This window comes from Phodopus roborovskii, unplaced genomic scaffold (assembly GCF_943737965.1).
Source record: "Phodopus roborovskii unplaced genomic scaffold, PHOROB, whole genome shotgun sequence".
In the NCBI taxonomy this organism is placed as follows: Eukaryota; Metazoa; Chordata; class Mammalia; order Rodentia; family Cricetidae; genus Phodopus; species Phodopus roborovskii.
Window position 1 is genome coordinate 22,573,389 of NW_026125397.1, and position 15,416 is coordinate 22,588,804.

The 15,416-nt window shown below is 45.7% G+C and overlaps 1 protein-coding gene and 1 pseudogene across 3 annotated transcripts in view; one reads left to right on the plus strand and one right to left on the minus strand.

Moving 5' to 3' along the window:
* The window catches only part of Fyn (FYN proto-oncogene, Src family tyrosine kinase), a 177,915-nt gene that overhangs the window by 51,408 nt on the left and 111,091 nt on the right, over positions 1–15,416 (plus strand). The gene's annotated exons all lie outside the window — the stretch shown is intronic.
* On the minus strand, positions 2,488–3,828 carry LOC127215150 (tubulin alpha-1C chain-like; annotated as a pseudogene).

Genomic DNA, 15,416 nt, shown 5'->3' on the forward strand with positions numbered 1-15,416 from the left:
CTTTGTGTATAGAGCTGACAGATGGAGACTATCAATGGTGAATACGTTTAGATAAATACAGAAGCCAGGAGACCGTCCTTGGGCAGTGGTGGTCAGCTAGAAAATTAAGAAGGCCTCACTTGGAGCAGTTAGGCACAGGTTGTCAAGACTGCTAAATAGCTGTGTGGTAACTGAGTGGCACATCTGGGCAGCTGTTCTAAAATCCATGTTACAGTGTGGGTACACAGGAGTAACTCTCAGGAAAGAGTACTTCATATACAGAATACTTGAGAAACCAGAAAGACATTGTCTGATATTTGTCCTCATTGTCAACCATACCTTGCCAGACCCCATCCTTTGCCCTAGGAATCTGCTTTCAGGAAGACAGGATTTCCTTCGTGGGCCTTGAGCTCTGTAGGTTAGTTTACACTTGATTTTGAACACTTAATGAAGCATTGTGGATTCTTGGCTGTTGAATACAGTTTTACATTACAGTTTTTTATTATTTAAAGAATACTTTCTGTGATCAAACCCATGAAAGCAAGGCATGACATGATTAGTACAGTTCACCCTCCCTTTAAAAATGGAAAATTTTAATGTTAATGTTTCTAGATCAGTATAGCTGTTAATTTATGTACAATGCCAATTCAACACAGTAAAGTAGGATACTTTCCCCAAAGCTGACAGCACAGCTAATGTTTCCAAGCCTTCATCCAATATATCCACCAAGGTATTTATATAAAATGACCAATCATAGCAGCATGTTATGCATCAATAGCAATGCCAGCTTCCAGGCCCTGCAGTCATTTGAACAAAATTACAGAGATACCTAGCACACTCCATTGAAAAACAAAAGTGAAAAAGTAAAGACAACACCTCAGCAGATGGCATAGTTCTGTTACCCTTGCGGCACATTAAAAAAAAAAAATTAGTTTCTGAATTATCTAGATACTCATATTTTAAAAAAATTAAATTCAGTCATGTAACAGTATCTTAGTAATTTACATATGGTGCTGTTCATTTGCCAAATTTATTTTTAGTTTTTGTTCTGGCCATGTAGTTGGCACTGTGCTGAGTTCTGGTAATAATACAGCAGCAAGCTTCTGTTCCAGTGAAGGGAAGTTCTTACTGAGAAACCATGACCTCCATATGGTCTATGGAGTTCCAGTTCTTTGAGTTTTAATTTTATTCCTTCTTTGTGGTCAGGTTTGAGTTGAAAAAGGGTTGTCTATTACAGTTACTGAATCCTTACTGTAGGCAAGATACATAAATGTTTTCACCACCTTAAACGGAGTTGCTTTTAACATTGGTAACTATGTTTCAGATCAGTAGTGAATCCTTCTTAGGTAAGATTTGCCCCTTGATCTTAATTGTATTTCTATAACTTGATAAATTTCTTTTTGTTCTTCAAATATATGCCACAGTTTTGAAAATATAACAAAAAACAAAGGAATTTAAAGAATAGCTAATACAGGTATTACAGGTAGCTACAAGCATATTGTCTTCACTTGGCTAGGTAGTATTGGTGTAATTTTATAACTATTGGGTTTCCCACCAGCAGCCTCATGTGCAGTAGCATACAAATCATGAGACTGTCACCGAGTCCCAGGTCTCCTTCCTGCACTCATGAGTTGCCTGCTTCTACACATACAGGGATGGTGGTGCACATCTTGTGAGGTTAGGCACTTCTGTGAGATGACGATGTTACACACTCTTGATGACACAAGATAATAAACACTATATTATATCTTAGTAAATTTCAACTTAGTAAGGGATAGCTCCATCACTGAAATTCCACCATCCAGAAATGTCCAGTGTCTGTGTCTGGTTGTGTATGTTATAGAAGTGGGACTATATTAAACACACACCACATTTCTCGTTAGAACAAATAAATGCATATGTCTCATTATTCAGCGATGAGAGGAAATGGTTTCCACGTCTTTGTTCCTCCTCATTTTTTTCTTTCTTTCTTTCTTTCTTTCTTTCTTTCTTTCTTTCTTTCTTTCAACATGGTTTGTTTGCATTACTTATTTGTAACAAGTTTTATTAGACTAAAGATTAGATGTCACTGAAAATATTTTATACATTATAAAATTATAAATGTGTTAGTTCTTCCTAACTCATTGTTCAAGTCTGCTGATTATTACACAGTCAGAGTCAATACTATGACTGTTGTCCTTGTTCCTTGGGAAGTGTTCAGGTAGTTGTTGGCTGGAGGAAGCTGTCCCTGAAGCCAGTACTCATGACTGCTCCCAGGAGAATGTGGAAGGTGCTCTTACAGTCTCTGAGTGCGACCTTCCTTCTGTGACAGACATCTACTCTGAATCTTTCTAGATTTTTCTGTTTTCTTTTTCTTAAAGCTTTTACTTTGAGACATCATGGAAGAAACCCTACCAAAAACAAACAAGCAAACATTTAAAAACCCTTACAAAAGATAGACATGATCATAAAATGAACATCATAATTAGAAGTATTGTTGTTTTGGAATCTGGGGACTGAAAGGATGGATTAGTATTCCTCTTCTTCTTCATCGTCTCCTTCAACAGGATCCACACTGACTTCCTCATCATCCTTCTCTAGGGCAGCCATGTCCTCACGGGCCTCAGAGAACTCCCCCTCGCCCACACCCTCGCCCACATACCAGTGGGTGAAGCACACCTGGCATACATCACATCACACTTGCGATGTAGGCGAGCCCAGGCCTGAGCGATGGCTGTGCTGTTGGTTGGCACGCGTACAGTTTTGTGGACCTTGGCCTGGTCCCCACCAGACACCACTATGGGAGGCTGGTGATTAAGCCAACCTTGAAGCCACTGGGACACCAGCCCACAAACTGGATGGTACACTTGTTCTTGATGGTGGTAATGGCAGCATTGACATCTTCGGGAACCACACCCCCACGGTAGAGCAGGCAGCAAGCCATGCACTCACCATGACATGGGTCACATTTCACCATCTGATTAGCTGGCTCAAAGCAGGCATTGGTGATGGTGATCTCCGCTACAGAAGGCTCATGGTAGGCATTTTCAGCAGGGATTGCAGGGGCATATGTGGCCAGAGGGACGTGGATGTGAGGGTAGGGTACCAGGTTGGTCTGGAATTCTGTCAGATCAACATTCAGGGCTCCATCAAATCTGAGGGAAACAGTTATGGAAGACACAATCTGACTAACAAGGCAGTTAAGGCTAGTGTAGGTTGGACGCTCAGTGTCGAGGTTTCTACAACAGATTTCATAGATAGCCTCGTTGTCTACCATGAAGGCACAATCCGAGTGCCCCAGGCTGGTGTGGGTGGTGAGGATGGAATTGTAGGGCTCATCCACAGTGCTGGAAACCTGGGGGACTGGGTAGATAGAGAACTTCTTTCCGTAATCAACAGAGAGCGGCTCCATCAGCAGGGAGGCAAACCCACAGCCAGTTCCCTGCCAAAGCCGTGGAAAACCAAGAAGCCCCAAAGGCTTGTGCACTGGTCAGCCAGCTTACGAATTCTGTCCAAGACAAGATCACTGATCTCCTAGCCAGTGGTGTAGTGGCCACGGGCATAGTCATAGGCAGCGTCTTCCTTGCCTGGGATGAGCAGATCAGGGTGGAAGAGCTGGAGGCGGGTACCAGTGCGGACTTCATCGATAACTGTGGGTTCCAGGTCTATGAGCACTGTATGGGGCCCCTGCTTACCAGCGCCTGTCTCTCCGAAGAAGGCGTTGAAGGAGTCATCTCCTCCCACAACGGTCTTGTCACTTGGCATCTGACCATCAGGCTGGATGTCGTGTTCCAGGCAATAGAGCTCCCAGCAGGCGTTGCCGATCTGGACATGAGCCTGGCCAACGTGGATGGAGATGCGCTTGTGCATGGTGGCTTAGAAGGGCAGGGTGACAGAAGTAGACACCAGGGCCTGATTACTGTTCCTGACAGCTGAGAGTTGAGGTAAGTAACATGTTGATGCTAGGCTTAAAAATAATAATAAATTTTATGGGATAGTTAATTGAATAATCAAAATTAAAACATTAAAGTTATGTTTTACCAAATTTATTTTAAGAGAAGCTAGTTTTTTCCGAGGAGCTGTTGAGAAGTCTTTAAAGCATCCACACACACATACACATGCATGCACACATGGGCACACACACGGAGAGAGAGAGTGAGAGCATGCACCAGCCTTAGATGCAGACTGTCAGGGATTGTTTGCCTACACTTCCTGAACTGACAGTCCTTTAGTGTGAGTCTGAAAAATTGTCATCCCTGGGTGAAATCACAGTTCCGTATTATATTCTCCTGCCTGATTCTGCATCGTGTGTGTTTGTACATATTATACATAGCAATTTTTGTGTGTACCTTCTTTTGCTTTTTCAGGTTCTTACATATTTCCTAATTTTCATTGAAAGTGAACATTAAGATTTACCTCTATTGAATCCACTTTTTTAAAAATGACTTTATGTCCTTCTCTTAGCTGATTCTACAAGCCTTCAGTGGAAAACAAGAAGCAGACCTTCACTTCTCTGTTCAGATTTTACTTGTTTTTTGTGCAGAACTTGAGGCCACGTTAGTGGAAGTGGCTTTGCCATGGGACTTTTACTTTTCTCCTCCCCATTCTTTTGTCTTTGGGATCAAAATGTAATTCATAAATCCTAAGCCACTTTTAAAGTTTACTGAATAGTTAAACCTCCTCCCCCCCCCTTTTTTTTTGAGACAGTGTCCTACGGTGTAGCCTTCCCTAGCCTGGAACTCGCTCTGGAGACCAGACTGGCCTCAAACTCACGGAGATCCGCCTGCCTCTGCCTCCCAAGTGCTGAGATTAAAGGTGTGCGCCACCAGGCCTAGCTGTTTTGACTCATTTTTAAAGTCTTTACCAAGAATGGAGTCTGAAATGTGTTGTGGCTCCAAGTTTAAAGCTCCACAGCAAATGTTGTTCTGTCTCTTACAGAACACACACACACACACACACACACACGAGGATGGCAGCAAGGCACCATGTTGGGTGAGGATGAGAAATGAGGACTTGCCAGAGCTGCTTCCAGCTTCCTGTCTCACTAGGACAGTTTCTTGACACTTCTGTCATGGGAATTTAGGGACTGGCTATCCATCCTCATGCATGTTCCAGCTTTGGGGAAAATCTTTCCCCCTCTGCTGGTACCCTGGTACTCACACAGTGAAGGCCCTGATGACAAGCTTCCTGAGCTTGCCGTGTGAAGAAGACCTTCACGGATTCACTGATGCTTCCTGGGAACCCTGTAAGAGGGGCTAGATTATCTCTTTGCTGTAGATGACAAAACTCAAGTCTGGAGAGATGAGGGATGTCATTTAAAACTGATTGCTCATCTACAGTGTTGAGTCTAAGTAGCTTGCATTCACCTCTTAATCACTGTAATCACCCACCCCCTTTTCTCCCAAGCACCTTCTGGTAGCACCAGAGTTGAAAGCCATCAGGAGCATTTGAGCAGTCCTGGGGACCGGGACCCATTGGGACTCAACCTGAGTTGTTTCTGGGGATCCCATCAAGATGAAGCATAGGCTTAAATGAAACTAATGGTGGTAGGCCTCTGCTGTCAAGGTTAAATTTCCGAACCCAGTCATTGGCCCAGGCATGGTTTTACACCGTCTTTCCAGTCTATAAAATCTCTCAAATCAGCAAGTTTTAGGCAAATGCAGATCTGTAAGAGAGACAATACCAACCTGGGAAATTCCTTGCACCCATTCGGCTTGGTTTTAAAGCACTCGTGTGGGCACCTTGTGATTAAAGTGAGGCGTGAACAGTGGTAAGAACGTTCACTCGGCACTTGTGTGGTGGGTGGATTGTTTCCACTATGTAACTGTGAGGGACTGACACATGTATGATCAGCCTCACCGTGTGTGTGAAGGTAATTAACATTCAGTCCGTGCAGTAGGCACTTTATAGAGGACGTGATTCCCTCAACAAAAACATTGCATGTGTTCAGAATGTCTTTTATCTAAATATGACATTTTAGAGGTAACCGTGACATATTACTTATAGGAAAGCAAGTGACACATAGCTCTGCTTACGAATGAAGAAATAGCCCAGATTCGCTATGTGTAATTAATCCAAGATGTGTGACATGCAGTAGCAGAAGGATTATCTTTTAGCTCCATTCTGTCTGTGGCCTGCTCTTTGACCTTTTGGAAGCTGCCCTGCACCCTACCTACCAAAAAAGGAAAAGGGAACATTTCTGGCTGAATTAACCCCAATAAAGGAAGTGTAACAATCTAACTGTGTAAGCATATTTGATTTTTTCAGAGTATCCACATAGGTATTAGTAGCCATTTATTCCTTCTCTGCTTCCTTTTCTCTCCACAAACTGCACAACAGGCAGATGGCACAGGCAGCACTTGGGTTATTTACAGCCAGTACAGTAGAGAAGGCGCATGTACCAAGGCCTGTCATGCCCGCTCCCCGGGAACCATTAGCACATTCACGTAGATGAAAGAGTCCTGGGTGTTTGCCTTGGGCATTTCTCCTCTGCTCCCCTGAAGCATCTCCATCTGCCTGCGCTGCCTCCTTCCAGCGGCCTGGCCCCTCCCCTCCTGCTGGCCCAGCCATAACCCTGCTGTCCCTACTGGGCCCCACATACTCAGGAGACCAGTGCTTGCAGCTGCCCTCTGCTCCAAGCCTGACTCACTGTTGCTGCATTTCATGCCGCTCTCCACTCTCTCTAGTCATTAGTGCTGGGGGCGGGCGGGCGGGCAGTCTGCAGGGCCCCTGTGGGCTGTTGTCTTGGTCACAATTTGTTTTCAGTTGCCAGAACAGAGATTTTGTCAAGTTACTTCAGGTAGAAAGATTATGTTTAGTATGTTTTTATACTGTAATATAATTACCTCATTTTCCCCCTTCAAATCTTCCCGTGTATCTTTCCTTTCTCTTTCGAATTCATGGCCTCTTTTTTCATTAATTGTGGTAGATGATAGATAGATAGATAGCCAGACAGACTTATATTTTTAAATATGTATCTAGGATATCATAATATATGTATATTCCTAAATGAACCTGGTCAGTCCTAATATCACTCGTATGCGTATTTTCAGAGCTGGCCGTTTAGTATTAACCAGTTGGCGTGCCCTTCCGTGGGGAAGACTGCTTCACTCTTAGCGCCCTTATGTTGCTCGTGGTTGTTTGTATAGGCTCGAGGCCTGCTGGCTCCATCCCCTCCTTATTAGCAAATCTAACGCTGTTGTCCTTGTATGGCTGCTGTTTAGGGAGTCGTGTTGTTGAGACTTAATGAGTGTGGCTTCTGACATTCCTAGGAGGCACATTCTCGGAGCAAACTCCCTGTTCCCTGCCTCTTACAGACTCTCTGTCCCTTTCTTCAATACTCCAGAGCCCTAGGTATGGGAGTCAGATGGACCCATGGGACCGGGCCCCACAACTCTGCATTTTGATTGGTTGTAGTTTTTCTGTAATGACCTCCATTACAGAAAAGAAGTTTACCTGGTGAGGGGTAAGAACTACACTTATCTGCAAAGTTGATGATTTCGTCTTTTATTAGAATTTGTTGTTCTTAACAGAGGACTCACAGAATTTAGGAAAAGAAGACGCCTGTGAAGGAAGCCTCTCAGGGCTAGAAGCCATTAGAACAGAGCCCACTCCGTGGCTGTGTCCGTAGTCCCCATGCTCTCCATTTTGTCTTATCTGTCTACGCCATTCTTCAGTCTGTAGCCCTGCTTGACCTTGGCCCCAGCTGGATCCCACAGGACCCAAGTATGCATTATCTATTGGCTCAGCAAACCACAGCTAGCCAGCATCAACCTGTAACTTCAGATTCCCTGTAGAGCAATCTGATTGGCTTAACGTTTTCATTTTAAGCCAAATTTGCAAGTTCCTGGCCACCGATGAATGGGTCTTTCTTGAGTCAGTTATTCATCTCTGTCCAGTCACATGTTAGTCACATGGCTTGCCGCTGAACTGTAGGCAGAACAGACTTATATAGGAGACAAGGACGGGCAATCACCCACAAGTATACCCAGTAAAGATGCAGTCTGAGAAGCCGTGGGACGAAAACTTACTCTGCCTTTGTTCCCACACGAGTCTGTGTTGTCCAGTGTTGCCGGTGTTTCCATTTGTAGGTCCGAACACTAAGTGTGAATACCACTCATACCACCAAATCAGCCCCTGTCTGCTATGTTATGTTTAAAGCCTTTGCTTTTGAATCGAAGCTTGGTGACTTTAATTTTATTTAAGTCTGTGTAATCCCTATCCTTCTAGCAACTTAGTAAGTCTAAAGAAATTTTCACATGAAGCCACACATTGCAAACAGCACCCATGTGTGTTGTGTGCCTGAAGCTGAGCCTCTAGAGTCAGCAACTGCAGACTATTTACTTTGTGGGCTCACTGGGTACAGAAGGCTGTGGATAGCTGTGTTTGTCACACACAGCAGTGGCTGCTGGACAAGACTTGTTCCCAGTGCCAATCGACTCCCTTGTTGGTTGGGGAAAACACTTATTCATGCAGAAGCGGTAGCTTGTGAGTGTATCATGCAGTGATACAGTGAAGAGAGAACAATGGATGCTTTGTAGAAACATTTATAAAACAAGTAAATAACAGTGCAAGGGAAGGATCCCAGCTCCAGAGTGAGGCCTGCTGGGAATGTGTCCTTAAGAAGCATAGGATATTTTGATTTGAATATCTCCTCCCGGAGCAGGCCTTGCAGACTTCATGCCTGGGGTCACCCACAGGGTAGGCTTGAGTAGGGGACGGGTGTGCAAGCATGTGTAAAGCGGGTTGGGCTTGTGCACACTTGCACTGTTGGAAGACAACGTGCATTGGTCGATTCATTGCTTCCTGAGCTCTCCACTTGGAAGGAGCTGTGAGCGTTAATGTAATGCTCATTTCAAGAGGGTAGAATTAAGGGTTTGGGGTGTCTGGGGATGGAACAGAACTTAACAAAAAAACCACATCAGGCTTCCAGTTCATGTAGGAGGCGGCAGTTGGAAGTGATTGTGCTGATTAGTGCGTGCCATGGCAATAATATACAGTAGTGTTAGCAGCCTGACATCAAAAGGAATCACAGACCATGACAGATTGCTTTTGTAATCTAATTCCCCCGATGGCCTTGAATTCTCTGAGCTAGGCCTGTGTGACTCAGGGAGAAGGCTTCACCTACCCCTCTCTTCACATCTTAATGACAGCCAGAGCGCCAGAGCGTGGGCCTCTTGTTAGATCCTATGCAAAGAGAGCAGCGTTTGCTTCTGTCTTCTTGTTCCATATTTATGTTCTCTAATTGTCATCTTACTATTAATATAAATCTTTGGACCTTAATGTTCAATCATTTATCGCAGGCATCTGTTATCTTATGTACGAGACAGGATTCAGGTTACAGTTTACTAAAATACCATAGCTCTCCGAGCTGCAACTCTCTGGTCGGAAGAGCTGCTACTGTCAATGAAAGAATTATTTCTTTACACGGCAATAAAATTAGTCATTATTGCCTACCTGCTGGCAATTAGAACTAAACCCTGGATGTCTCTGACTCATGAGCTACGCATTGTATCAGTGTTTCCAAACTTGAGTCATCTGGGTACCACATCTGCTACTTACACAGTGGCCTCTCAGAATTATCCTTTCTAGTAGAAGTTAGCTTCTTTAATTTTTAAACGAAATTTCATTACCTCAAGTAGAAGACCAGCATCCTTTAAGTTAAATAGAAATCCATCCTTGAAAATAAGAGAAGCCGATGGCAGTGTGATTTTTCGCAATGCTACTGCAGACATGGCGGCGTCCCCCTGGGTGTTAGTGTCTGAGCGCTTGAAAGGGAATGAAGCTCTCGCGTGTTTGTGGTCATAGGTCATTTGGTGCCACCTCTCACCTCTGCTCCGAAACCACCTGGGGTGTCCCTGTCTCAGTGGTTCTCAGCCTTCCTAATGCGGCGACCCTTTAATGTAGTTCTCATGTTATGGTGGACACCCCCCCAACCATAACATTATCTTTGTAATGTTTAAATACCCGTGTCTTTTGATGGTCTTGGGTGACCCCGTGAAAGGGTTGTTGGACTCCCAAAGAGAACTACTGTCCCAGACCCACACGCGGTCCTCTGTGCCGCCGTGAGCAGTACCAGTGAGCAGTACCGGGCCCATGCAGGAAACTCATGAGCCCCCTCTTTCCCCTTTGCCCGAAGATGCACACACAGGAAGATTTAAAAAGCACTTACTGGGTTCCCCATGCAGCTGAGGGTGTCAATCATATGTTCTGCCTCCCGAGAGCTGCTTTAGCTAGCAGGACTCTTGTTAGTGGGGTCCAGGCTAAAAGATGGCATGAGTCTGTCCCCCACACTGTGTACTTGTTTGATAAGATAACTCTAACGAAAGTCACACTTATTAAAAAGAAGGGGAGGCGGGAGAAGGGGAAAGGAAAAAGGAGAGGTAAGGAGCTGTTGTAGGCCCAGGGCACCAATTAAATGAGGCATGATGATAGCTTCCACTGTAGAGATCGGAGTTCCTTTTTCTGTGATGCTTTTGTTTTTACTTTTTTTAGGGGGAAAAGAAAATGGAGCTTAGTGTAAAATACATGGGGATTTTTCCTATATGACTTAAGTAAAATATTCTTTCATGGAATAAATGCCCATAGATATTTGAAAAGTATGAATATATTTGTGAATGTATTTTTAAAATATATGCTTGCCTGAACAAAGCCAAACTCTAGCCAGAATGTCAACAGAACTGTGCCGTAGCACCACGTACTTCCAGCATTGGGCGTGGGCATGGGACACTGTTAACTACGATTCCGACTCCGATGGCAAACCTTTGACACTACCCTGAACACGTTCCTCCTTTCTCTCTCCTGTGTGACCCAGCAATGTGACTTCTGGGCCTACCTGGTGGGCTTGTTTGTGAGAAGGGGGAGGAAGTCACAGTATTGACCCCTCCCCTGGGGTCCCCCTTGATTGGCAGTGGGTGTACAGGGCAGGTTCCCCTTGGGCAGCCCTCCCTACCAGCCTCTCCCTCCAGTCCTTAAGGTGTAATGGAGTCTGCTCCTACGGCCTTCCTGCTCGACCACAGTAGGCCCGTGGGTTTCCTGTGCCCTGATCATTTTTTAAATACCTCATTTATTAAATTCTCCTAAAATGATTGTAACTGGGCGGGGCTGCCTGCCACCTGACGGTCCCTTGACTGACAGACTACACCTGCAGCATTGTTGTTCCATGCTTTTGCAACACAAAGGGATACTTGCTTCAGAGGGCCTGACCTCTGACCTTAGCGTTAACAGTAGTGTGTTCCTAGCAGTGGGATTTCCAAATTGCAAGCGATAACTTAAAGGACACCAGATCCTTGTCCAAGGTGAGAGGGGAAGCTGTCCCCTGTGTTAGCCTAGCCTGACTAAGGAAGTCCCTTCTGGTTTTAAATCAGAATTACCAGAGAGATCAGTGGTGGTGGTGGGGGGGTGACCCACAGAGACCAGGGGAGGGGGAGGGGGAGGGGGAGGGAGATTGATTAGAAATAGAGGAAGGAGTGACTGTCCTTTGTCTTCCCTACAAACATCGGTGACATGATGCCTCAGCAGCAAGGGCCAGCTTCCTCTGACTCCCTGTAACCATTTGAGACGGTTTCCTATCATCTAGGGCAAAGGTCAGCATTGGGGATGCTGCCCTCACTGTCATCTGCTAAGTCGAAAAATCCTTGTAGATTCCCTAAGTATGTCTCAAGATAAGGATGCACACAGCTTCTTTGCAAAAAGTATATAAAGAAGCCCTCTGTTAAAATGAATGCCTTCAGTAGAGCCCTTGTTATGAGTCCATAAAATGCCCTGTCTGTGTCTCCAAGTGCATGCCCAGAGAAGGCAGTGTCCCTGTACTGACCCGAGAAAGGGAAGCTGAAACTCAGTGACTCAAGGGGGACTCATGGATATGGTGGGCAGGGAGCCCTGGTGTCCAAAAGACGTGAGTTTAAACCCTGCTTAGGGCTGTTTCTCTAGCAGATTTAGAGGACTAAATGAAGATGTAAAACTCTTGGGGCAAATGGCAGCTTCTCCCCATCCCCATCAGAACCTTTTATTGCTGTCTTAAATACTTCACATCCAAATCTCAGAACAACCACGTAAGGCAATCGGCAGGCGTATTCCATTGAGCCAATGGGGCCAGCAGACCCAAGTGCCCCAGCTCCTCCAAGCAAGTCTGCAAAGTTACCAGACTGAGTTTCTCAGTCCCCTCTTAGTAATGGCATCCTCCACCTTCAGTGGTGGACCAGGATGTTTGGCAGTTCTGTCTTCTAGCTGTTTGAGGGCTGCTGGGAGCTAATTACTTGAGGGGGATACTAAATGCTTTTTCTGTTTTGTTGTGTAGTTCATTTTAAGCCTCTTTCTCTGGGGGTTTGGTGAAGTCCTTTTTGCAAGCCAGTGGATTTCCTGATTTGCCTTCTGTTGCTGTGATAAACACTGTGACAAAAGTCAACTTGAGAGGAAAGGGTTTATATTATCTTCTGCCATACATCATGGAGGGAAGTCAGGGCAAGAACTCAAGGCCGGAAATGACGAGGCCATGGAGGAGTGCTTACTGGATTCCCCCCAGTGGCTTGCTCAACCTGCTTTCTTAAACAACCCAGGGCATTACCCACAGTGAGCTGGGGCCTCCCATATCAGTCACTAATCAAGACAATGCCTATCACCCAATCTGATGGAGGCATTTGCTCAGTGACCCTAATTTGGGTCAAGTCGACAAAAAACTAGCCAGCCCAGTTGTGGCTATTAAGGAAAAGGGTCATCTTTGATAGGACCCTGTAGCGATAGATTCTTCCAGGGGGTGGGGCTGGGTTTCAGGAAGTCACCTGACCCAGTAGGGCAGGCTTTGGTTCTGGAGGCCCCTCTCAGTGCTGTGTAGACTTAGTTCTAAGAGACTGAGTTGTTCTCCATGTGTGGACACTAAATATCCTAAAGGAGAATGTGCAGCAGGGCTTCTGCTCGTCCACAGACTGCAGGAGATGGATGGTAAGGGTCCCTCGGAATTGCACTGGAGTCTTAGAGGCTAGCCACACACTTGGGGCCCATTGGGAGGAGACCAGTTTATAAGCCAACTGAAACTCCTGACTCTAGTCCTCCCTCCATGTCCCTTCCCGCTTCCCGTTGTTCCTTGGCGTGTATGGAGGGGGTATCTTCCATTCCCTCAAGAGCTGTTGTGAACTTGGGAGAGAAAGGAAGCTGTTAGCCAAACAACAAACACACACCAAAAGAGCAGCAGCAGGGGCTGGCAGACCTCTGTGGGTTCAAGGCCAGCCTGGTCTATAGACAGTTCCAGGACAGGCTCCACAGCCACACAGAGAAACCCTGACTCAACAAAACCCAAAGAAAGAAAGCCAGCGAGCTGGTAGAAGAGCATGATGAGAGGCAATGCTTGAGTGTTGCCCGCCCCTCCCCCCTCCCAGCTTTTCTTTGGCACAACCTACGGTTTTTGTTTGTTTGTTTGTTTGTTTCACTTTAGTATTTAGAAGGCTTGTGATTTTGATCATTTTAATTATGGTTATAAATGACCTTTTATGTAGAAAAAAAAATAGGCAGTTGCTTCAGAGAGTAGATGACTCATTAAGTAATGGGTGACACTGAATCGACTCCATCCGACTGACTGTTGGTGCCAGGGAAAGGGCTGTGGCCAGAAGGGCGGTCGGCAGACCCTTGGGAAGCTCTGGTGGAGGGAAGGATATAAAAGTAGGGTGTACAATGATGTGAAGCCAGTAGGAGGACCCCAGAGGACAGTTGGACAGGAAAAGGATCGAGCATAATTCAGACCCTTGTTCCTCGGTCCCAGAAGACTGACTGTAGGTGACGTCTAGTGGATGGAATGAGCCAGGTACCACCACGGCAGCGTGCAGTATCACGTGCGGGATTGCCAGATTCAACAGAAGTACACAGGGTGCCCAGTTAAATTTGAATTTGAGATACACAGTGAATCATTGTGAATGTAAGTTTGTCCCAAATTGTGTGTCTGAATTCAAGCTTAGTCACATGTCCTGATGTTACTTGGTGCTCCTGCTTGGCTGAGCACCCGGCAGCTGGCCAGTTCTGGGAGGCCTTTAGTCGGGAAAAGGCCAGGCAGAAGGGGTTGGGGCTGACAGAAAGAGCCGCAGAGGCCCCTCAGATGAGTGCAGGCTGACAGAGACTCCTAGAGTTTTCTTCCAGTTAGGATGGACTCCGTGGATTCTTAGTGACTCTCCCAAGTGTCTGTATTGACAGGGAGTGTGCCTTTGTGATAACGGCACTGTTGTGTTAAGTACTTTGTAGGTAGCTCTTTGTTGCCAGTTAACGAAGACTAGGGACTCCAGTGAGTCTTTCCCTGTCCCACCAGCTGGCTCCCAGATAATGGCATGGAGACTTATTAATTATGTAAACCCAGTCTTAGCTTAAGTTTGTTTCTAGCTAGCTCCTGTAACTTAAATTAACCCATTTCTATTAATCTACATGCTGCCTTGGCTTTTTCCTCCCCTCCTGCATGACCTGTTTCCTCTGTGTCCAGCTGGCGGCTCCCCCTTTACCTTCCCAGAGCTCTCTCTGTCCAGAAGTCCCACCTCTACCTCCCGCCTAGCCATTGGCCACTTTGTGTTTTATTAAACCAATCACAGTGACATATCTTTACACAGTGTAATCAAATATCTCTCAACAAGGAATCAGAAAGCTGAAGTGATGTCACTCAGGACAGTGGGTGTAATATGGGACATGTTCATACATGTTCCTCACACCTACATACTCAGTGACAGAAAGGGAAACTTACGAGTGTGTGTCGCTTCTGGCTCCACACACACATTCAGTGTCTTTACAGTGCAGTGCTCAAGTCCTGTATGGGGCAGAAAGGTGACAGAGGTGTGCTCTGTGGAGCTCTGGGAGACCAGCTGGGAAGAAAGAAACCCTTGGGAGCAGAGCAAAAGCTCCTCCTAGAAGATTCTACGCTCCGAATGTGGGGCTTTGTGCTGACACGTGTGACCAGGCTCTAAAGCGCTCCTTGCTTTGGTGTTGTGTCTTCTCAGGCCTGTGATGTCTCTTCTTGGGCTTTGTGTTATCACCTATACAGAATGTGTAACCCCAGCTCCCCTGGGGCCCGCAGATCATGCTGGGGTATGACAGTTACAACACCAGCAGAGCTTTTGCCCCAGGCCTCCCCACCGGAAGTCCGTCTCCAGAACACTCATGGATTCATGGCAGCAGTGGATGCGAGGGCAAGTTGACGCTGCCACGCAGTACACGAGCCAGGCTGTGTTTTTGAACCATCTCAGACACACTATTTCTGTAATTGGTTCGTTTTTTCCTTGTTCACTCTGGGGTGCTGGAGACACCCCAGACTTGGTGACAATTCAGAGTGAATATGTTCCCAGGCACCTATGTGGCTGGTGTGGGAGCTGAATTTTTGTTTTCCAGTATCAGTCAACATGTTTGTTTGTTTTTTCTGTAAAGATTTGTTCAGCTAAACTGTAATCTATAAGAGTTGCCATTTGTTCTGCTCTAGGATGATAAGGCAAATC